General features: G+C 43.3%; 1 pseudogene; it reads right to left on the reverse strand.

Annotated features, from left to right (window-relative positions):
• Positions 1-14,908: 14,908 nt before the first annotated feature.
• LOC141370213 (cytochrome c oxidase subunit 7A2, mitochondrial-like) lies at positions 14,909-15,369 on the reverse strand (annotated as a pseudogene).
• Between the last annotated feature and the right edge of the window lie 8,385 nt (positions 15,370-23,754).

The following is a 23,754-nucleotide window of genomic DNA, read 5'->3' on the forward strand; positions in this document are numbered from 1 at the left end:
CTGTATGGGACCTGAGAAAAAAATTAGATGACACTGTGTTATATTTTGTAACTGAAATGCATGCAAAATAATTACCGATCACATACTTAGAAGGGGTAACAGAAGCTCGACTAAAAAAAATCCTCTAACAAATAATTGAGCACTCCCTTAAGAAGGGGTGCATCTTTAGTGCTCTTGATAGCTGACAGAAATTCCACTGGGTCAAGAAGCTGTAAATTAGTTTCCCTGAGATAAAAAAGAATTCCAATGGCAGACTACAGGAATGATAGCATCACAAAGTTATCAGGGATGTGGGTTTGTTTTATTTTGCTGTTCTTCTATCTTTGGCACATGACTCTTGCTTCACGGTAAATATAGCAGCTTCAGATCCAGAGATCACATCCAAATTCCAGCTAGCTGATTGTAAGGAACAATGAAGAGGGAAAAAAGGGCAGGTGCAGATGACTTTCTAGAGACTTTCCCAAAAGTTGCCACACAATATTTATTCTATTTCACTGATCAGAACATAGTCATAGAGCCAATCCTAGGAAGCCATTCCTTCCTACTTGTAAGAAACACTAGTTTGTGGATTTGTTGTCTTCTTATAATTCTATCAGTTTCATATTTTGTACTCAAGTTGTTGAGTGTTCTTCCTTATTACCATTAATGCTTTTGTTTTTTAAATTTTTCTGCCATAAGAAGCTTTCTTTTAGTTAGTATTTGCTTGCTATATAGTTTTCCCTTCTTCTATTTTCAACTTTTCTAGTGGTGGTGTTTTAGATGTATCTGTTGTAAGTACAATTATACTTTGAAGACCCAACTCATTATCTCTGTCTTTAGTAGGAAATTTTATTTTTTTAAAGATTTTATTTATTTGAGAGAAAGAGAGAACAAGGGGGTTGCGGAGAGAGGGGGGAGAAGCAGGCTCCCCACCGAGCAGGGAGCCCAATCCGGGGCTCAATCCAGGGACCCTGGGATCATGACCTGAGCTGATGGCAGATGCTTCACTGACTGAGCCACCCAGGCGCCCCAACAGGTCATTTTAAATGCATTTACATTTTTTGTACTTGTTGATTCATTTTTACTTGCTTTTACCATTATGTTCTGTATTTTCCCTTTAGTATCCTTTTATTTTTTCCTCTATTCCAGACTCATGATGAACTGATTAAGTTTTCTATATTTTCCCTTTCTTTCTCCCTCTGCTGGTTTGTACACTATATTTGCATTTCTGTACTTTTAATATTACTGTCAGTGCCATCCAGCTTTTTCCACAAATATTGGAAGTTACTCAGTATTTCTATGTTACTCCAGGACTTGAAAAAAAAAAGTCACCACAATTGGCACATAGTAATTCTTCACCCATCTCCCAGCCCTTCATGTTATCATTGACATGAATTTAAATTTGCCATTTCATCAAACAAAAAAATAGCTGTACTTTATAACAAATAAGGATGTAATATACGTAACAATGGTAACACAAAGAGGAGAGATGGAACTGTATTTAAACAGAGTTGCTATATTTTAGCAGAATTAAGTCAGTATCAATTGGAAGCAGATTGCTTTAAGTTAAAGATGCATATCACAATTCCTAGAGCAACCAACAAAAACAAAATCTCAAAACTCAAAAATACACGCAAAATCAAAACAGGGCGCCAAAGACACAAACAATGAAAAAAAATAGATAACCTGGAAATTACGAAAATTTAAAATGTGCTTCAAAAGATACCAATAAGAAACTGAAAAGACACCCCCTGAATGGGAGAAACTGTGTACAAATCTTGTATTTGATAAGGGACTTGACTATAGACTATATGAAGAATTTTTACAACTCCGCAATAAAAAGACAAAGAACCCAATTTAAAATGAGCAAAAGATCTGAATAGAGGTTTCTCCAAAGAAGATGTAACAGTGGCCAAATAAAAACATAAAAAGATGTTCCATAACCATAGGGATGCATGGAGTTTTTTTTTTTTAATTTTTTATTGTTATGTTAATCACCATATATTACATCATTAGTTTTTGATGCAGTGTTCCGTGATTCATTGTTTGTTCATAACATCCAGCGCTCCATGCAGAACGTGCCCTCCTCAATACCCATCACCAGGCTAACCCATCCCCCCACCCCCCTCCCCTCTAGAACCCTCAGTTTGTTTTTCAGAGTCCATCATCTCTCATGGTTCGTCTCCCCCTCTGACATACTCCCCTTTTCTTCCTCTCCTCTCCTGTTATCTTCTTCTTTTCCTTTTTTCTTAAAATATGTTGCGTTATTTGTTTCAGAAGTACAGATCTGTGATTCAACAGTCTTGCACAATTCACAGCGCTCACCGTAGCACATACCCTCCCCAATGTCTATCACCCAGCCATCCCATCCCTCCCACCCCCAACCACTCCAGTAACACTCAGTTTGTTTCCTGAGATTAAGAATTCCTCATATCAGTGAGGTCATGTGATACATGTCTTTCTCTGATTGACTTATTTCACTCAGCATAACACCCTCCAGGTCCATCCACGTCGTTGCAAATGGCAAGATCTCATTCCTTTTGATGGCTGCATAATATTCCATTGTGTATATATACCACATCTTCTTTATCCATTCATCTGTCGATGGGCATCTTGGCTCTTTCCACAGTTTGGCTCTTGTGGACATTGCTGCTATAAACATTGGGGTACACGTACCCCTTCGGGTCCCTACATTTGTATCTTTGTGGTAAATACCCAGTAGTGCAATTGCTGGATCGAACGGTAGCTCTAATTTCAACTGTTTGAGGAACCTCCATACTGTTTTCCAGAGGGGTTGCACCAGGGATGCATGGAGTTTTTGAATCACTATATTGTACACCTGAAACTAACACTCTATGTTAACTACACTGGAATTAAAATCAAGTAATAGTTTAAAAATAAACATGAAGAATACTTTAAAAAATGCTCAAGGGGCGCCCGGGTGGCTCAGTTGGTTAGGCGACTGCCTTCGGCTCAGGTCATGATCCCAGGGTCCTGGGATGGAGCCCCACATCAGGCTCCCTGCTCCACGGGGGGCCTGCTTCTCCCCCTCCCTCTGCTCTTCCCCCTGCTTGTGCTTTCTCTCTCTCTCTCTCTCTCTGTATCTCTGTGTCTCGAATGAATAAATAAAAAAATCTTTAAAAAAATAAAAATAAAAATAAATAAAATGGTACAGCTGCTTTGCCAAAAGGTCTGACGGTTCCTCAAAATATGTATCATAGAGTTACCATAGCACCCAGCAATTCCACTTCTAGGTATATACCAAAGAGAAATTAAAACATATGTCCACTCAAAAACTTGTATACAAATAATAATAGCAGCATTATTCATAATTGCCAAAGACTAAAGACAGTCCAAATGCCCATCAACTGATGAAGAGGTAAATAAAATTTGGTATATCCATACAATAGAATGTTATTTAGTAACAGAAAGGAATGAAGTATTGATTCATGCTACAACATGGATGACCTTCGGAAACACTGTGCTAAGCAAAACAGCCAGATACAAAGGACCACATAATGTATGATTCTATTTATTTAAAATGTGCAGAATACACAAATCTATAGAGACAGCCCCTTCTTCCATCTTCGTCCCTGGAGAACTCAGGCATACATGGCGGGATCTCCAACAATGACCTTGAAAATGGAAGCCAGTGCTAGGAAGGATGGTGAGGCCTCCTTCCAGATACCTTGGATCCACCATACCAGCTTCAGAAGTGTGCCTTTCCAGTTTCTCTTACTCAAGAGGGAAGAAAATTCTGTTTAAATCACTGTTATTTTGAATTTTCTGTTATATGCAACTGAATCTCATCTTCACTGATAAAGTAACTACTGAGGCAATGAGGGGAGAGAATGTCTGAAGGGATGTGGTTAAGAGAGTCACACCCTCAATACCAATAAGAGGTCACCAGACAGATACTGTCAAAAATAGATAAGTCAAGAAATAACAACATAACCACACTATTCAAAAATGGAGAGGAGGGGCTCCTGGGTGGCTCAGTCGTTAAGCGTCTGCCTTCTGCTCAGGTCATGATCACAGGGTCCTGGGATTGAGCCCCGCACCGGGCTCCCTGCTCTGCAGGAAGCCTGCTTCTCCCTCTTCTACTCCCCCTGCTTGTGTTCCCTCTCTCGCTGTGTCTCTCTCTGTCAAATAAATAAATAAAATCTTTAAATAGATAGATGATAGATAGATAGATAAAAATGGAGAGAAGTTAAAAAAAACAAAAACACAGCTAAATGAGTTTGAAAGCCATTGCCTCAGAGAGTGGAACTGGGGAATGCGGCAGGTGAGGCAGGGACTACTTCATTTTGCCATAGGTTTTTAATAAAATATTTGGGTTTTTTGATTATATGTATGTATTACTTTGATAACCATCAAAATTCATTTCTTTAAAAAAATAAGCAAATCAAGCACAAAACAATTTCCCTAGGAATCTCAGCACTCAGAACTTAGGGCAGAAAATCTGAGCCTTTTCTCCCACAACTTAAGACCAGTTAAAAATTCTGACTCTGATCCCACTTTTAATCACCAACTACGATTCTTCACCCAATTCTAACGTGTGTGGGGGTTCCCACACCACCACGCAATTCTCAGGTACCAACTGGGAACCTGACAATTCAACTCAACTCCAACACTGTCTACCTGGAAACAGCATCGGACCCACAGGTGAAAGGCTCGGTTCTACAAGACTGCCCCCTCCCCGCGCATTTCAGATGCCAATCACAAATCCTGGTTGTCACCTGTGATTCTGACCCACCGGCTATAAATTGAGCTCCACTGTGGGATTGGATTAATCTGCAAGCAGCTCATAGAACTCGGAGAAACATTTTACTTACCAGATTACTTGTTTATTCTAAAAGGATATAACTCACATAATAAAATAAAATTAAAAAAATAAAATAAAAGGATGTAACTCAGAAAGAGCCCGAGGGAAGAGATGCACGGGGCAAAGTAGGGAGAAAGGGAGTGGGGCATCCAAGCTCTCTCTGAGCATACTACTCTCCCTGCACCTCCACGTGTTCACCAACCCAGAAGCTCTCTGAAACCCTCTTTTTCTGCTTTTGTTGTTATTGTCATTGTGGTTTTATGGAAGCTTCTTTACACAGGCCTGATTGATTAACTCACTGGCCATCAGTGATCAATTTATTAACAAAAGATTTTTATGGCTCTCATTACTTAGGAAATTCCAACGGTTTTAGGAGCTCGGCTAGAAACAGTGGATAAAGACCAAATATATGTTTCTTTTTTTTATGTTTCTTTTTTTAAAAGATTCTTAAAAATTTATTTATTTGAGAGAGAGAGAACATGAGCTGGAGGAGGGGCAGAGGGAGAGAGAGAAGCAGACTAGTTGAGCAGGGAGCCTGATGCCGGACTCAATCCCAGGACCCTAAGATCATGACCCGAGCCGAAGGCAGACGCTCAACCGACTGAGCCACCCAGGCGCCCCTATATTTATTATAAATCACATTATCACACCAATCCTCTTAGTTCCTGTCCTTGCTGTGTACCTGGCTATTCCCTGATAGAAGAACAATCAGAAGGGCAGTTTACCATTTAAGGGTGACACACTCCCTGTTCCCAGAAACTTGATGTCTCAAACCTTGAGGACTGCTTCAATTTAACTATATCTCACCACAACATAATATCCCCAATATTGACACAAGTATTAAGTACAAAATATATTGGGGGTGTCATTTCCTTAAGCAAGATCTCCAAATTTTCTCCTCATTCTCTTTTGCTCCTGGAAAATTTTAAGGGAAGAAAATGAAGTAATGTATCTTTTCCTATCAGGAATTTACTGAATCCTTCCTTATGCCCAGTGCAGGAGCTAAAATGGAAGAAAAAAAAGGAATGGTTATTCCTTTTTTCGAAGAGCTTAGAGCCTAGAGGAGAAATACTATTCAAAGGGAAGTAATCAACATTTTTAGCAATGTGATAAATGATTTGCTAGTGGGAAAGCAAAACTACTGTGGGAACCTACAGTGGGGCTGCCTAACCCAGCCTTGGAAGGATTCCCGGAGCAAGCAAAATTTAAGATAATACCTAAGGCAAAAAAGAACAGCACTAGTAGGAGTGGTTGAGCTCCTGAGAAGGACTGATTATATTGAAAGAAGAAGTGGGGGGCGCCAGGGTGGCTCAGTCGTTAAGCATCTGCCTTCCGCTCCGGTCATGATCCCGGGGTCCTGAGATCGAGTCCCACATCGGGCTCCCTGCTCAGTGGAGAGTCTGCTTCCCCCTATAACCCTCACCCTACTTGTGTTCTCTCTCTCTCTCTCAAATAAATAAAATCTTAAAAAAAAAAAGAAAAAGTAAGTGGGAATCTGAGGACTTGGAGACATCCTTTAGTTTAAGAAGAAAAGGGGTAAGGGGAGACAGAAAGAGCCAGAGATAGACACAGAGAGAGAAGTCTAGAACACTGGAGAGAAGTTGCTCTTCTGCTGACAAGAAGGCAATGAAAAGATCTTGCTACTTGACAAATGTTTTAGAGGAAATTTCCATGAATATAGCACATGGTGGTCTCCACCCTACTCCGTTGGAATGCTCTAAACCTGAAGTTTCCCTACCCCGTCCTAGTATTTGTCTTCTGAACTCCCAGCATCTACGATTCTCTCATTGCCTGCAGATGCGCACATGGTGTGTAGGAAGTATACTCAACCTAGGTCTGGGCATGAAAGAGTGGGTGTGAGGAGGAAGGCACTGGAACAAAGGATTGAGGCAAGAGGCCTGACCACAGAGAACACCTAGAAGACGTCTGAGGAATGCTACAGACTACGCCAACAGCCCTGAGCAATCTGAGACTCTGTTCCTTGGCGCTGCAATTTTCTACCTCCAGCCACCATGGTTTCAGTGGGAATAGAGAGGAGGATATGCTTGTTAATGGATCCATCAACTCTCACCTACTGTTAGTCTGCTACTTGAGAGTCACTGTGTGGGACCCGAGGGTTCCTCTGTGTGAACCCTTGGCTAAGGAGTAGCCCGGAAGTCACAGTAAAAGGAAGAGAGCAGAAGCTCCCGCCTCAGGCTCCTTCCCTCTTTCCTCTTCAGGCCATGCCTCCTCGACCCTGCTCCTCTCTTTCATCCTTCCGTCCTTTAGTTAGCATTTCCCTGTCACACTGTAGAGCATGCTTTAGGCTATGACGTCACTAAGACACCATCTCACCCATACCCAACATCCGGGGCTTAAAAATCACTCAATTAATCCACTCAGGGTATGTGAATCAATGCACTTGATCCTGTTCCCTCTCCGCAGGGACTGAATTTTTAACAGTGTCGCCTGCAACTTGCAGGCCCCTTCCTTTGGAAATGGGCATGAAAAAAGAAGTGGGCCAAAAAGCGCACACAAAGCTTGAGGGTCTTTTTCATAGAGCGCTTCAGAAATGTGCAACCCTGTGGTACCTTTGGATGCCAACAAGCTGACACTGCAGCTCTCACCTAGGACATGCAGAATGGAACTTACTGGTCAACCCGGGACCAATCTTTAGTCTCAGATCTTTGCCAATAATCCAGCCCTGTCCGTGGCCCCCTTGCCCACACATGTGGCCAGAGCTGTATATGTGAGGCACTTTGAACAGGGCAGACTTGGTCTCTGCCTTCACAGAATTCCATCCTTTAAGTTTGTCAGGAGATTCAACTGTTTAACTTAAGGTCTCTATAGTGGGGCAGGGTATTTCGACTAACCAGGTAACCGTTTTTTTTTTTTTTTTTAATTTTATTTATTTATTTGAGAGAGAGAGTGAGAGAGAGAGCACATGAGGGGGGCAGGGTCAGAGGGAGAAGCAGACTCCCCGCTAAGCAGGGAGCCCAATGCGGGACTCGATCCTGGGACTCCAGGATCATGACCTGAGCTGAAGGCAGTCGCTTAACCAACTGAGCCACCCAGACACCCCAGGTAACCGTTTTTGACCTAGGCCCCTTCCTATGGCTTTCTTGTTTCTTGGACTTTCTCTCAGGGATTGCTCAGGGAAACCAGACCAAACAAGCATCTATTTTTGTGGCAGTGCAGCCAGCCATGCTCCTTCCCAACACCATCACCCTTCTCTATTTTAAAATGTAATTATCTGGGGGTGACTGGGTGACTCAGTCAGTTAAGCGTCTGCCTCTTGATTTCAGCTCAGGTCACCATCTCAGGGTCTTGAGATTGAGCCCCGTGTCCGACACTTCACTGGGCATGGAGTCTGCTTAAGATTCTGTCTCTCTCTCCCTCTGCTCCTCCCCACTCTCTCTCCCTAAATTAAAAAAAAAAAAAAAAAAAAAGGTAGAATTATCCAGAGTCTTGGAAGTACCTTGGTATACTCATTTAGAGACCTATGTGCAACTGTGTCCGACAGCAAAATTTCTAGTCTCCCATTCTTCCAGAACCTGGCCTCTCTTCATCAAAAGGCAGACTCTATTGAGTCTCTCTCTGAACCTGACCAGGACTGATGACTGCTTCAGTGAACAGAATGTGGTAGAAACAATGATTGCTGACTTGTGAGGCTAGGTCAGAGGAGATGTCATTTCCTCCTGGCTCCCTCTTCTGGAGTGTGAGCCTTCGGAACTCAGCCACCATGCTGTGAGGAAGTCCACACCAACTCTCTGAGAAACCACGTGGGAAAGCAGAAATGGAGAAGAGCTGAAACTCCAGACAACAGCCAGCATCAACTGCTAGATGTGTGTGAGTGAGCTCTCAGGAGAGTCCAGCCGCCAGCCTCCAAGGCCTCCAGCAGAGTCCCCAAACATTGGTTATAATCTTAAACTGCTCAAGTCTACAGAGCTGGGCGAAGGTGGGGCCCACCCTCTAGCTGCAAAATCCTCTGCCACTTTACAAGAGCGGGTACTCTGTGCAATGAAGTCAGAGAGTTTCATTGGTTTCTCTCAGAAGCTCTTGGAAAAAGCAAAAAAAATATATATATATATATCCTTTTGGCCTCAAATCAAAAGCCTCTGGGGAAAAAGTCTCCAAGTGTACAAGAGAGAATTGTCTAGCAAACATAGACCCAGGGCTCCCAGCCGGAAGACTGGCTGAGAAGGAATGTTCTCTGGGACCCTGAATACACCTCTCCAGCCCATATTATTTGGGTGAATATGCAGCTGACAAGATTTCAAGAAACACGTGGACAGCAAAATCGCAGACCAGTGGCAGACTCAGGAGCAAAGAACAAAACTGAGTGTTAGGTCTGTTACAGAAGCCTGGTGGGGAGCAGATTTCCTCATGGCCCCATCGCTGTCACTGTCCTTCACCAGTCAGGTTCCTATTCTTAGTTTGCAGTATCTCCGTTGTTGCCAAAGAGAACTCTCAACTGGCTGAGTAATTACAGTGGCCCAGAATAGCACCTTTGAAGCCTGGAAGAGCTAGACGGCAGGCATTGCTCAATTGTTAAGTGAAACAGGGCGGGTAGGAGGGAGATCCTGAGCACTGAGGATCCAAGGACCTGCCTGTAACACCACCTTCCTTTTTACCTAGGGAAAAAGTTGGAATAGCCAGTTTGTTGCAAAAAACAATGCTTTAGGGAAGGAGAAGCAAATGCAAAGTAGGGAGCTATTACAAACTAGCCAAAAAAAAAAGTTTTATCCATTTATTGTCTTTTAGTCATTTTGCCAGATTAAAAAAAAAGGGAAATAGTTTTGTTGTCTTGTAGTTATAAAAATTAATGTTTTCTCACTATAAAAAATTCAGATGTAAAGTATAAAAAAAAGAAGGTGAAAAGTCCCTAGTAATTCCATTATCCAAAGCTCAGTGATACACTTTCATTTTTTGGTGTTTTCCAGTACACAGCTCGTATTTGCCACCCAGAACTTTTCCAGCAGGAGTTTCCTCTAGGAAAATTTTTCCCAAACTTCTTCTTGGACATATTCTCTCCCCCTGGTTCTCAGCCTGGTGGTGTAGGGATTGCTTGGATGTCAGCTCCATGGCTGGGTCTCTAATAATTTCAGCTAACCATTAAAGCCCTCCCCCTGGTCAAGGAATTTGGTTCAGGAGTGGTCATGTGACCCAAGCCAGTCCAGCGAGAGTACAGTTCATGTCTTTTTCTGCGGCACTGAAACAAAGAGGCTCTCTAGGTCCTACTGGACTTTAATGAGGAAACACATAACCCAGGGACTGTTGGCAGCTCTCTTGGGATCATGAGAAAAGAAACAACTCCATGGAATGCAGGAAAGAGACAGAAAGAAGCCAGGTCCTCTGGGATATTACTGAGCCCCCGGAAAGCCTGCCTTTTCAGCTACAGGAATCAATAACTTACTTTATTGTTCAATCAGCTTTGAGTCAAGTTTGCAGTTAACTAGCAGTGGGGGAAGTATTCTAATCAATATCCATACCTTCACACGTCTTTCTGGCATACAGCCCCCTCCATCCCACCCCCACACTTAGGGTTTTATGGGAAAACAGGGCTTGTAATATCTTTTCATGTCAAGAAATATAGACCTACATAATAATGCTGTCTAATGTCCTTCTTGCCATTTATATCTCTACCTACATGCCATCTCAGTCAGGCTTTTCTTGACCTACTTAACCTAAAGTAGCCCCCTCCCCCATCACTCTCAATCACACTCCCTTTTGATTTTTTTAAAAAGATTTCATTTATTTATTTGAGAGAGAGTGAGAGAGAGCACATGAGCAGGGGGGGAGGGGCAGAGGGAGAGGGAGAAGCAGACTCCGCGCTGAGCAGGGAGTCCATGCGGGGCTCCATCCCAGGACCCTGAGATCATGACTGAGCCAAAGGCAGATACTTAACCCAGAATTCTTATAAAGTAGGTGCTCAGGGACACCTGAGTGGCTCAATCGGTTAAGTGGCTGCCTTCGGCTCAGGTCATGATCCCAGGGTCCTGGGATTGAGTCCTGCATCAGGCTCCTTGCTCAGTGGGGGGTCTGCTTCTCCCCCTCTCTCTGCCTCTGCCTCTCTCTCTCTCTCTCTGTGTCAAATAAACAAAATCTGTAAAAAAAAAAAAAAAGTAGGTACTCAATAAGTGCTTTTTAATGAATGACAGAATGTCTGAATATTTCATATATATACCATCATTTATTTACACCAAGTCCTTACTGTTGGATATTTAAGTTATTTCCAAGTCTTCACACATAAAAACAGCTCTGTGACATCTTCATACATTTTTCCTTAGTATAAATTCTTGAAGCAGAACTGTGGATCCAAGCCAAAAGGATTTTGATGTATACTGCTATGTTGTCTTACAGACAGTCTGTACCAATTTATACTCCCACTACAAAACGTAAGACTCTAAGGCTCCACATCCTGCCCCACAGAGGAAAACCAGTATCTCTTTGTTGTTTTATTTTCATGTCATTATTAGTGGAGCTAAGTATTTTTTCATATATTCATTAGTTAGGTGCATTGCTTTTTTAAAAAGATTTTTTATTTATTTATTTGACAGAGAGATAGAGAGCACAAGTAGTCAGAGTGGCAGGCAGAGGGAGAGGGAGAAGCAGGCTCTCCGCTGAGCAGGGAGCTGGATGTAAGGCTCCATCCCAGGACCCCAGAATCATGACCTGAGCCGAAAGCAGTTGCTTAACCGACTGAGCCACCCAGGCACCCTGGTGCATTGCTTTTTAAAGAAAGTTTATCCTTTGCCCATTTTTCTATTGGGCTTTCAGCTTTCCTTATTGATATGAAATAATGTTTTTAAAAGAATAGATTGAAGGCATTAAGCTACACTTTTGTATGATTTTAATATCCAGACATCTAGATCTGAGCCTTCAGACAGTCACAGAAGTTAGAAAGTTTAGCTGCAATTTCTGGTTCTTTCCTTGTTGGTGGGCTTTTCAGAGAGGGAAATGATAGGATCCCAAGGTAGTAGAGGCCAAGTGGCTGCACTTGATTCTCAAAGAGGTGGTAGGCATGGCTAAAGTAATGGGCAGCAGAGGGCATCCGTAATCATCAGTCTGACTTGCAGAGGTCTTTGGCATGGGCTAGTTGATCATAGTGTCCTCAGAACATATAGAGATGGCTAGCCTTCAAAAATCTTCTTTGATTTGTATAAGCCAAAAGCTTTTATTTTGGTAAAGAGACGTGAATAATCATAATGGATTGTGAGCAGTTGTGAGCAGTTCATACACCCAACACCCCTTGGATGAGGAGGCGGCTGGGCCCATTGAGGAAAGAACTTGCTACACCACTAGAAATTTAAACCTCCCAGCCTTCCTCCAAGGGACCTGAGGTGATTTATCAGATGACCATGGGTTGGAAAAAGAAGAAATAATCAGACTTTTGGAGGATTACTGATCATTTATTTAAAATGAATTACTGATTTGAATTGATTCTACGTTCTTGTGACCCAAAATACCACTGTTGCCCACCAGTTAGAGGACTTATGGAGGTCAGATAATCAATGGGCTTCAGGTCCATCTCATGGTGGCCCTGGTAGGTCCCTGAACTCACCTATAGTTTTCCCTCCATTTCAAGAATGCACAGTTGGATTCAATCTACACAGTAACTGGCAGAATCCCCAAAGGACTGTAGTCATATCTACCCATCCATCCATCCATCCATTCATCTTACTACCACTACAGCTACTATTCTACTATAATTAATAATCAGAAAATATCAAAAAGGGGCGCCTGGGTGGCTCAGTCATTAAGCGTCTGCCTTTGGCTCAGGTCATGATCCCAGAGCCCTGGGATAGAGTCCCACATCGTTCCCTGCTCAGCGGGAAGTCTGCTTCTCCCTCTCCCTCTGCCCCTGCTTACGTTCCCTCTCTAGCTGTCTTTCTCTCTCTGTCAAATAAATAAATAAAATCTTTAAAAAATATATATCAAACAAGGCACTATGATCGCAATAATAACAGCTACCTCCTATTGAGTATTATGTATCAAAGACTGGTCTAAGCTCTTTATATGGATTTACTCACTTGTTTCTCATGACACAGAGATCGCTAGGAACTTACCTCATTTTGTTCATTTTTTTCTCTTCCTTTCTTTCTTCCTTTCTTTCTAGAAAGAGAGAGAGCAAATGTGAATGTGAGCAGGAAGGAGCAAAGGGAGAAGGGTAGAGAAAATCTCAAGCAGGCTCCACACTCAGTGTGAACCTGACTCGGGGCTCAATCTCGCAACCCTGAGATTATGACCTGAGCTGAAATTAAAGGGTCCAACGCTCAACTGACTGAGCCACCCGCCCCCCCCCTTTATTTAAGTAGGCTCCACTCCCAGCATGGAGCCCAATTCGGGGCTCAAACTCACAACCCTGAGACCAAGACGTGAGAGCTGAGATCAAAAGTCAGAAGCCTGACCCACTGAGCCACCACAGGCCCCTGTTCATTTTTGAGGCCTTAGAGACAAGGCACTCAATTAAGTGCATATTACAGGAAGGCCTATGACTGGTTTGTCTGGTTGTTGATGATAGTCTTAAATAGACCTTCCCCGTAGGCAAGAGCTTTGGGCTGTTCTTTGAATTTCTCTCCTCTTCTCCAGGGCTGACACATGGCCTGTTGACTCTCTCCCTGCCTGAGGTCCAGGTATGTGGAGAAGTCTGTTTGGACAGGGTTCAGGCTGCTCTGTAGCGTTCTAGTTCTTAAACGTGGGTGTTTGCCCTCAGCCTCATCAGCAGTAGCTATGGGTGAGGGATGACCCACAAGCAAGGGAGACACACCCAGCCATGTCACTTGTGTCACTATGGGGTTGCAGTGACCTGCAGCTTTGTCTCCCACTTACCCCAAAATATCTGGCACCTAAACATGCAGAGAAGGAAGCTCTATTTGTCCTAGAAGGCGTTTAACCATTATTTGTTTGGGGTTTTAATATCTTCTCTTCACTCTCAAAAAGGATCCTCATAATTCTGGAATGTTAGCCAGAGGAGTTCAAAAGGTAGTGATAATCAAAATAATGGTTTTTGAACCTCCAAGGTATTATGCTACGTGAAAGAAGCCAGACACAAAAAGGTCACGTATTGTAGGATTCCATTTATATGAAACATCCAGAATAGGCCACTCTGTAGAGAAAGCAGACTAGGGCTGGCCAGGGGCTAGGGGAGGGGTGCATGGAGAGTAACTGCTTAATGGAAACAGGGTTTCCATGTGGGGCGATGAAAATGTCGTGGAACTAAATGTTTGCCCAACATCGCGAATGTACCAAGGGCCCCTGAATTGTACACCTTAAAATGGTTAATGGGGGGAGAAGGGTGCCTGGCTGGCTCAGTTTGTTAAGCGTCTGCCTTCGGCTCAGGTCATGATCCCAGGGTCCTGGGATTGAGCCCCACATCGGGTGCCCTGTTCAGCAGGGAGTCTGCTTCTCCCCGCCCCCCACTTGTGCTCTCTCTCACTCAAATAAATAGATAAAATCTTTAATACACACACACACACACACACACACACACACACGGAAAGGAAGCCAACATACATTGGTGGTAGGCTTGGCTCATATTTGTGTAGTACATCGGGCCAGTCACTTAAACTGATTCTTAAGAAACCTTTTGTTCCTCTCAGTCACACTTTGTGAGCAGAACTACTGCTATCCCATTTTTGCAGAGGAGACTGAGCCTCAGGCAATGTAGCCTGGGTCACAGGACCAGTGAGTATCTGCAGCCAGATCTCTGAACTGAGGACGGGGGTGACTGGCTCTACCCCAGGCTCTCGGGCTCCCTCTCCTAGGACCCTTTTCCTCTCTTAGCACAATTATCTGTGCAGCTAACAACAAAATGATGGGTAGGCTGAAGGCATGGCCTCCCCTTCCCATCCCACAGAATGAGCACTTCTCTTCTTCCATGTGACCCTCTTTGAACCCAGTTTGTCCGAAAGCAGAAGAGTGTAGCATTGGCTTCCTCACTTCTCTGTCACCTGCATAATCTATGGATGGGTAAGTAATGACTAATTTATGAAATGTTAATTAATTTAGGCCTGAAGAAGAACGTAGGCACAGGCACAAGTCCAGCAGCTGGGCCTAAAACTATTATCTAATCCCCTGGAATATACTAGACAACATTCTATTTCTTTTTTTTTTTTATGGTAAAGTCTGCTTTATTGGTGGCAGTTAGTATAAGTCAATAAATATTGATCCCCAAAGAATTCATTTATTTATCTGGTCCATAGAGAGCTGAATGAAACTGAACCAACTGCCTGCTGAGATGATAAACTGAAGTCAATCCTGCTTCTTGGGAAATGAAGCCATAGCTAGCTGATATATGGCATATGCTGTTCCACCAACTGTAAGGATCATAGTGGCTCTATACAGGAGGGCATCAGCTACTCCACCCTTTAGATGCACTGGAATTCCATTATCCTCCTGAAATAGCTTTTGTTTCTCTGGAACTTTATTTTCAAACTGCCTGCGTGAAGCAGTACTATGGTCCTCTGGGCAATCTGACGAAGAGCCAGCAGATTCCACATCTTGGCTCAGTTACTACCCACCAACCGCGACAACCGACCACCAGGAACGAAAGTCCCCGCACCGGAACCGGAACTCGACAACATTCTATTTCCTTAGGGAATTTTTCAGAAGGCATTTCCCCAGACCAGGTCCACAAATATGAACTCTGCAATCACCTTACTGACAAAGGTAGCCAGCCATCCCTCCAAAATCCCATTTGGTCCTTTTTCAGCAGAATTTCAAGATCTAACCAACACAAATATATCTGCCACCCTTCCCCAGATCTCTTTTTCTTGTTCCAACCCATTCCAACAGTAATAGCCACAGAAAACAGGACTTGAAGAGGAATACTCATTAGTTCCCTTGAGAACCACATGAAACCTCTGGTCTGTCTTGTCAAGTAAGTGGCAAACCATCCCAAGGGGGCTGCAGAGTTCCTTCTTTGTATTCAGGACCCTGGCTTCCTTTGCAGATGCCTGGATGCTGCACACTGCTTGGGGATGGGAGGGGGTAGGGAATGCAGGGAAGAGGGGAGCTAGGGTTGCAAACTCAGTGCACTCCGCCATAACGAAGGCCAGATGAGTAAGGTGGGTGCTGTCTGTATGGGGCAGCAGACACCCAGCTCCGGCCTGCAATTATGCACAGACGTGAGCCCAGAACTGCCAAATCTACCATTTTGTAAAGAAACATCCCACATGTGAACTTGTGCGTAAAATCTGCTGATGTTTAAATTTAAGAAAATTTCATTGCCCAGTGTAGGCCAAAGAAGTTTGTGAACTAAGTTCTGTGGATTCTGGCAATATGCAGGCCCAACTCTAAAGTACTATTTTATTTACTTATTTATTTTTTGTAAATTGAAGGGCGCCTGGGTGGCTCAGTCAGTTAAGCATCCAACCCCTGGTTTCGGCTCAGGTCATGATGTCGAGGTCGTGGGATTGAGTCCAACATGGGCCTTTGCACTCAGCATGGAGTCTGCTTCAGATTCTCCCTCTCCCTCCTGCTCATTCTCTCTCTTACTCTCTCAAGTAAATGAATAAATAATATCTTTTTAAAAATTGTAAACTGAAAGCCATACAACATGATCCACAAACTATTTCAAGGGGCATCTGGGTGGCTCAGTCATTAAGCATCTGCCTTCAGCTTGGGTCACGATCCTGGGGTCCTGGGATCGAGGCCCGCATTGGGCTCCCTGCTCCGCGGGAAGCCTGCTTCTCCCTCTCCTGCTCCCCCTGCTTGTGTTCCCTCTCTTGCTGTGTCTCTCTCTGTCAAATGAATAAATAAAATCTTTAAAAAAAAAAAAACTGTTTCAAGACATCCTATGAAAGGGGCTTCTAGATGGAGAAACAGGAAGACTGGACTGAGAAACAGAAAACCTTGTTTTGAATCCAAACTATATGTGTGATTTAAAAGCTGAAGGATTCTGAGCAAGTTACATAATGAAGTTATGGATTACTTATAAAATTAGCAGAGCTATAACTGCCACTCCCACCATGCAGGGCTGTTACGAAGAACCAATCTGACTATCCATTCAGGAAATTCCTACACCAATAATTTACAGTGTAAACTTCTGAAAGTCAGAAAATGGATCATATTCAGAACATAGTGCTTTTGTTTATCTGCACACAGACACACTCAATAAATACTTTTAATTGACTTAGCTTGCCAAAATTCCTGCGATAATCCAAATTTCAGGAATTAATCTTTTTAATGATCTACAAAATAATTGGTGTGACTATTAAGCATAATTTGCACAGTGACTAATTAGTGCTAAAACTATTTACCAAAGTTCCCAGACTTAGTGAAATTACATGTTACTGTGTAAATTTTTATCTGATAGAGGCACAAATCATTTCTGTCTTGTGAAAAAGATATCTACAAAAGTAATCATTTACTGTTCTATAGGATATTAACCAGCTTTTTATGTAACAGAATTCTTATTGTAATATTCCTCAATTAATTGCTTATATGTACCTAGCTCCCCAAATGCTTTTTTTTTTTTTTAAAAAAAGATTATTTATTTATTTGACAGAGAGAGACACAGCAAGAGAGGGAACACAAGCAGGGCGAGTGGGAGAGGGAGAAGCAGGCTTCCCGCTGAGCAGGGAGCCCCATGAGGGGCTCAATCCCAGGACCCTGGGATCATGACCTGAGCCGAAGGCAGACGCTTAACAACTGAGCCACCCAGGTGCCCCCCTCAAATGCTCTTTATTTTTTTTTTAAGATTTTATTTATTTATTTAATTGACAGAGAGAGAGACAGAGAGAAAGGGAACACAAGCAGGGGGAGTGGGAGAGGGAGAAGCAGGCTTCCCGCGGAGCAGGGAGCCCGATGTGGGGCTCGATCCCAGGACCCTGGGATCTTGACCTGAGCTGAAAGCAGTCGCTTTACCGACTGAGCCACCCAGGCGCCCCCTCAAATGCTCTTTAAACCAGTATGAACACCTTACTGGTTCCTTCATTAAGTAATGTACTGAATAAAATCTTTGACATGTATTCATTTTATATTTGCATGAAAATCATAATTTCATCCTCTTGAAAATGATGCTTTGAGTTTGTCTTTTCCTAGCCAAACTAAATTCTTAGCAGTTTTTCTTGACTTGTTTTACTAATGTTCTCCAGTTTATATCAGTGGTATCAGAATTGAAGTTTAAACTGGGTCCTGTGTCAGCAAATCATTAGGTCACTGGTATGCTTTTGTAGAAGACACACATTACATTTTAATTTATTCCTCCCTCACTTATTCATTCCATTTTTCCAACAAACATTTCTGGAATATATGCAGGGCACTGAAGAGGACACAAAGATGAGTCAGTCCCACACATGCTCCCCTTGAAGAAGCTTAGAGGTGAGTGGGAAGTATAGGTGTACTTTGATAACTAGAGTATTGAAGAATATAGATAAAGAACTATGGGAGATTATTGAAGGAATTGGTGTTATCAGAGGTCACAGAGGCATCAGAGAAGGCCTGACAGAAAATGTGACATGCTAGCTGGACCTAGAAGGATGAGTAGGATTTTGAAAGATGGTGAAGAAAAGGGAAGCATATTCTCAGCTGAAGGAACAGCAGAGAATTCAAGAAATGTATTGGTCAACTGATATCAACTTTTTTTGGTTCCCCGACCAAATTCCAATGTGTGTGGGGTGGGGATTGGGGGGAAGCTCCTCACACACAACACCAAGCAATTCTCAACTACCACTTGGGTGTCGCAGAATTCAAGTCAGTTCTGACATTGTCCACCCAGAGATAGCGTCAGGTTCCACAGGCTAAAGATTCAGTCACTCCACTCACTTCAGATGCCAGTCACAAGCCCCAGGTTGTTACTTGTGCTTCTGATCCACTGGCTACAGATTCGAGGTTCTAACCATCCCCTCCTCAGGTTCCTTTAATGTGCTAGAACAGCTCACAGAACTCAGGGAAACACTTAACTTATGTTACCAGTTTATTAAAGAATATGATAAAGGATACAAATCAACAGCCAGATACATAGGGCAAGGTAGGGGGTAATTTTGTGGAATTACCATGCCCTCTCCTGGGTGCCACTCTCCCTGCATCTCCACGTGTTCACCAATCAGGAAGCTCTCTGAACCCAGCCCTCTTGGGTTTTTATGGAGGTTCCAATGCATAGTCATGATTGACTAAGTCATTGCTCATTGGCTGGTTCCACTTGGGGGGGTGGGCACTGAAGGTTCCAATACTCTAATCACATGGCTGGTTATCTTGGCAACCAGCCCTCATCCATGAGTGGGAACTAAAAGTCACCTTGTTAATATAACAGAAGATTCCTTTATCACTCTGAACACTTAGGAAGTTCCAAGAGTTTGGGGGGCTGTGAACCAGGAACTGTGGACAGAGACCAACATGAAAAATATATTTTGGTTATCTGAATGACCAACTATATATTTCTTATAAATGACATTATCACAGTTGGGAACAAGTCCTCCTACGAAATTGGAAGATACATGGGCTTTGCGGGAGAAAGTTACCTGAAAAAGGATTTAGGGGTCTACTATTACATAACAAACCACCCCAAAACTCAGCGGTTTAAAACAACGCTTGTTTATTATTTCCTATACTTCTGCCGATATAGGCTGGACTCAGCTAGAATGTTTCTGCTCCCTCTCACCCTGCTCAGAGAACAGCTGCTAGCCTGAGGAGTTTCCTCTCATAGGATAGCAGAGAGGCAAGAGAGAAAAACACATGGTCAATCCAAAGCCAAGGGGTGGGGAAATACATTTCAACCCTTTAGTGGAAAGAACTGTAAAGTCACATGGCAAAGGACATAAATAAAGAGAGGGCATGAAGAATTAGAACCAATGATGCAGTCTACCACCTTGAATGCTATGATAAAGAATTGAACTTTATTGCTAAGAGACTAGGTCTTACTTATTCTCACCACAAAAAAGAAACGGTAATTACATAACATGATAGAGGTGTTAGCTAACACTAACGTGGTAATCATAATGCAATATATAAATGTATCAAGTCAACACACTGCATACCTTAAACTTACACAATGTTATATGTCAATTGTATCTCAATAAAAAATAAAAGAATTAAACTTTGTTGTGGGCAAGGGGAAGTCTTCACCTTTTTTAAGCAGCAGGAAACATTCTCAGATCTATTTTAGAAGGACGATTCTGTTTAGCTGGAGAGAGGATTAGAAAGTTTACAACCATCTAAACTAGGGTAGTGGCTGTGGGAAAAGGGACAGAGGGACAAATTAAAAATAGTTCTTAAGTTGAATAAAGTAGGTCATCATTTGGAGGAAGAGTAAGAAAATCAAAGACATCACTCATGTTTCTAAATTGGTATGGTGAAACCATTGATAGTGATAATGCTACTAGCTACCTTTATTGAGCATTTATTTTGTGCCAGCTACTACTGCAAACATTTTATGCACTCCAACCTATTTAAGTGCCCCCCCACACAAATATGACATAGTGTTGCCGTTTTCTGTCCTTACTTTATACATGAAAAGAACGAGGCTTAAACAGTTGAGTAACTTGCCCAAGGTTCTATGCTAGTAACTGACAAAACGTGATGTAAAACTGCTTTGATTCCAGAACCTGAGCTTACAACCTCTAAGGGCTGCCTCTGCAGGAGATCGCTATCTACCTCTGCCTACTCTGCAGATTTTGGAGGTACTCATCCTATGAGCCAATTCCTTAAAATAAATAAATATACATACACACACATCCTGGGTTTTTTTTTTTTTTTTAAGATTTTATATGTTTATTTATTTATTTTTGCAGAGAGAGCACAAGTAGGCAGAGCGGCAGGCAGAGGGAGAGGGAGAAGCAGGCTCTCCACTGAACAGGGAGCCCGACAAGGGGCTCGATCATGACCTGAGCAGAAGGCAGACGCTTAATCGACTGAGCGACCCAGGCGCCCCATCCTGTTGGTTCTGTTTCTCTAGAGAACCCTGGCTGATACAGGTACGTAGGCTTTCCCCTCCCCATTCTGCCTAAGGACAATGCTCTAGTTCTTCTAATGTCCCTCCCAGCCCATCCGAAAACACTATACAAAAAACATCACTCATCTTGGAGGCCTCAGTAGATTCACAGCCCATTCATCATCCTGACACATGCTGCGGAGTTTTCTGTGCCCTGGCGCCTTGCTCCGCTGGGCGCTCCAACCTTTCAGCAGCCTCTCTCCGCATGCAGTCCCTTGCTTGAGGGAGAGAGGCGAAGACGTGCGATGAGCGCACGCGCACATGTGCGCGCACACACGCACGGACGCATGCGTACGCGTACGCACGCACACGCGCGGAGCAGCCCTCAAAACTCCGAGGCCGGCTCGGTGAACAGGTGGCTCGGCTTCCCTGCCGCCTGAGTGGGAAAACTAGGAGGCACGGGTTTTACACTGTTCGACGGCGTTTCTTGGTGGGATTGAGCTCTGGCCTCCCACTGAGGACTTATCTGGGACTTCTCGCGCATTTTATACTCAAGACCTGGTGCTGGCGCTGCTACCCGAATTCAGACCTCCCCCGAGCCCCCTTACTCCCATTTCTGCTGTCCCTGGAGCAAAATCGTGGTTGACAGAACCAGGAAGCTTGGGAACGGACGGGGAGTTAGGAAGCACTGTTCTGACCGGCAGACACTGAGCACGCTGCTTGTGAGGCCGGACCACCGCGTGGAGGACGCCGGAAGGCCCGGGTCAGGCGTGGAGGCCGGAGGCAGCGCTCCTGCTGAGGATGCAGTGGTTCAGGTAAGTGCCATGTTTTATTCTACTAGTTCGTGTGAGGTTTGCGTTGTGCTGCATGATCTGCCCTTTGTTTTAAACACCCCCCCCCGCCCCGTCTTTGAGTAAAATGGATTTTCCGGGAAAGTGGGGATATATTTTTCTTGAGGCTTTATGCCTGTCGTATGGCTATTTCGGAGGCATTGGCCCCAGATACTCTAGAATTGATGTCTGGATTAGACCAGGCTCCAGGGTGGTGTTTCTCCCCCGCACTTTTTGGGTGCCTTCTTCAGAATTTTTACTAAAGGGCCCTTGGAATTGTGCTACTGGCTTACATGAAAGAACACGGTAAGAAACACCTCTGGCGGGGGCCTGGCTGGCTCAGTCAGTGGAGCATGTGACCCTTGATCTCGGGGTTGTGAGTTCAAGCTCCATGTGGGTGTAGAAATTATTTAAAAATAAAATCTTTAGGGGCGCCTGGGTCACTCAGTCATTAAGCGTCTGCCCTCGGTTCGGGTCATGATCGCAGGGTCCTAGGATGGAGCCCTGCGTCCGGCTCCCTGCTCCGCGGAAAGCCTGCTTCTCCCTCTCCCACTCCCCCTGCTTGTGTTCCCTCTCTCCCTGTCTCTCTCTGGCAAATACATAGATAAAACCTTTAAACATAATTAATTTAAAAACATATTTTTAAGTAACAGACCTCCAAAGTCATCCTTGCAAGCAAGTGGACTTGGTTGCAGGACACAGTGTAAAGCCCCACAGAATAAAAAGAGTGGGAGTAGGGGGAGAATTCCAGAACAATTTCCCTCACTCGTGGCTTTGTCTTTCCTATTCTGACATTCTTCTCCCTTCTTTCCTCATTTGCCTAGTGCCCATTTTTTTCTTAATTACAATCCACATATATCATAGGCAGCCTTAAATCCTTTCCAGAACAGAGAATTAATGAAAAATGGGTGGGGCAGGCACTAGTGGTCCGTCGGGCATACCGTGGGACCTTATGGGGAACAGAGGTCCTGCTGGTCTGCACCACTCAATGTACCACAAAGGTGCTAGAGCCAGATGACAGCCCAGTTCCTGATGAAAAGCCTCCTTTCCAAAGGCTCATTCAGGTAGTTAAAGGACACAAGCAAACTAAGTCATCATATAACCAGTGTATCTTCTTCCATCCACAAAAGGTGACTTTTATTTACCAAATACACAGATTTGAGTCAGTGTCTTCAGGACTGCCTAGAAATTCATGGTATTGCACTAAATGGTTTATAAATTTTAGCACCAAGATTGATAGAGACACAATCGAGGACATATTTATAATACAACTCTGTTTTGAGTAAGCTGCATTTCTAACTCAAAGCTAAACACCCTTGTGGCAATTCATATTATAAAAGACTCTTAATGGAAACCAAGACTCTTCTTTCCTAAATTCAGTGTACTTTTGATTCATGCAAGCCTAAATTCCTAGGTCGTCTTGTTTAACTTCTAAACATCTAAACAACCTTTAGAGTGAATGTGGGAGTATAAATTAATGCAACTTTTCTAGGAAGCAATATGGCAGTAGATATTAAGAGCCTTAAAAATGTTCCTTATGCTTTTGCTCAGTAATTCCACTTCTGAGAAGCTACCTGCAGAAAAGGATTAAAATGCTGATCATTGATGTACATAAATGGATTATACAGAGGTACATCTCATGTAAAAACAAAAAACTGGAAACAATCCAAACTACTAAAGATAGCAGAATTGTCTAGTAATGAAGTCACAGGATATACTATTTTGCAGTTAACTAGCAATGATGCATACCTGAGTTTTAACTATCTGTGAGAAATGTTCATGATAGAATGTTAAATAGAAAAAGTAGAAAACGGGCCCCTCGGTGGCTCAGTCGGTTAAGCATCTGACTCTTGATTTTGGCTCAGGTCGTGGTCTCAGGGTCATGAGTATAAGCCCACATGGGGCTCCGCGCTCAGCAGGGAGTCTGCTTGTCCCTCCCCAACCCCTCACCCCAACGCCCCCCCCCGCTGTGCTCACCCTCTTTCAAATGAATAGATAAAATCCTTAAAAAAAAAAAGTAGAAAACAGAACTGCAAATACAGTATACCCCTAATTATAACACATACAGACATCCACAAATATGTACTCTGAGGAAATGCACTCAAATTATCTGAAGGATGAGATGCTGGGTAAGTTTCATTTTCTTTTCCACATGGGTCTCCATTTTCATGTTCAGCAAGGAGTGTGTTCTCATTTCATGATCACTAATTGAAATAAAAGTTGCTTTCAGAAATAGAAACAAGTGTAGAAATCTACCACAAAGCAAA

The sequence above is a fragment of the Callorhinus ursinus genome, unplaced genomic scaffold (genome assembly GCF_003265705.2).
Source record: "Callorhinus ursinus isolate GAN/ISIS: 27379988/994484 unplaced genomic scaffold, GSC_fseal_2.0 scaffold28, whole genome shotgun sequence".
Lineage (NCBI taxonomy): Eukaryota > Metazoa > Chordata > Mammalia > Carnivora > Otariidae > Callorhinus > Callorhinus ursinus.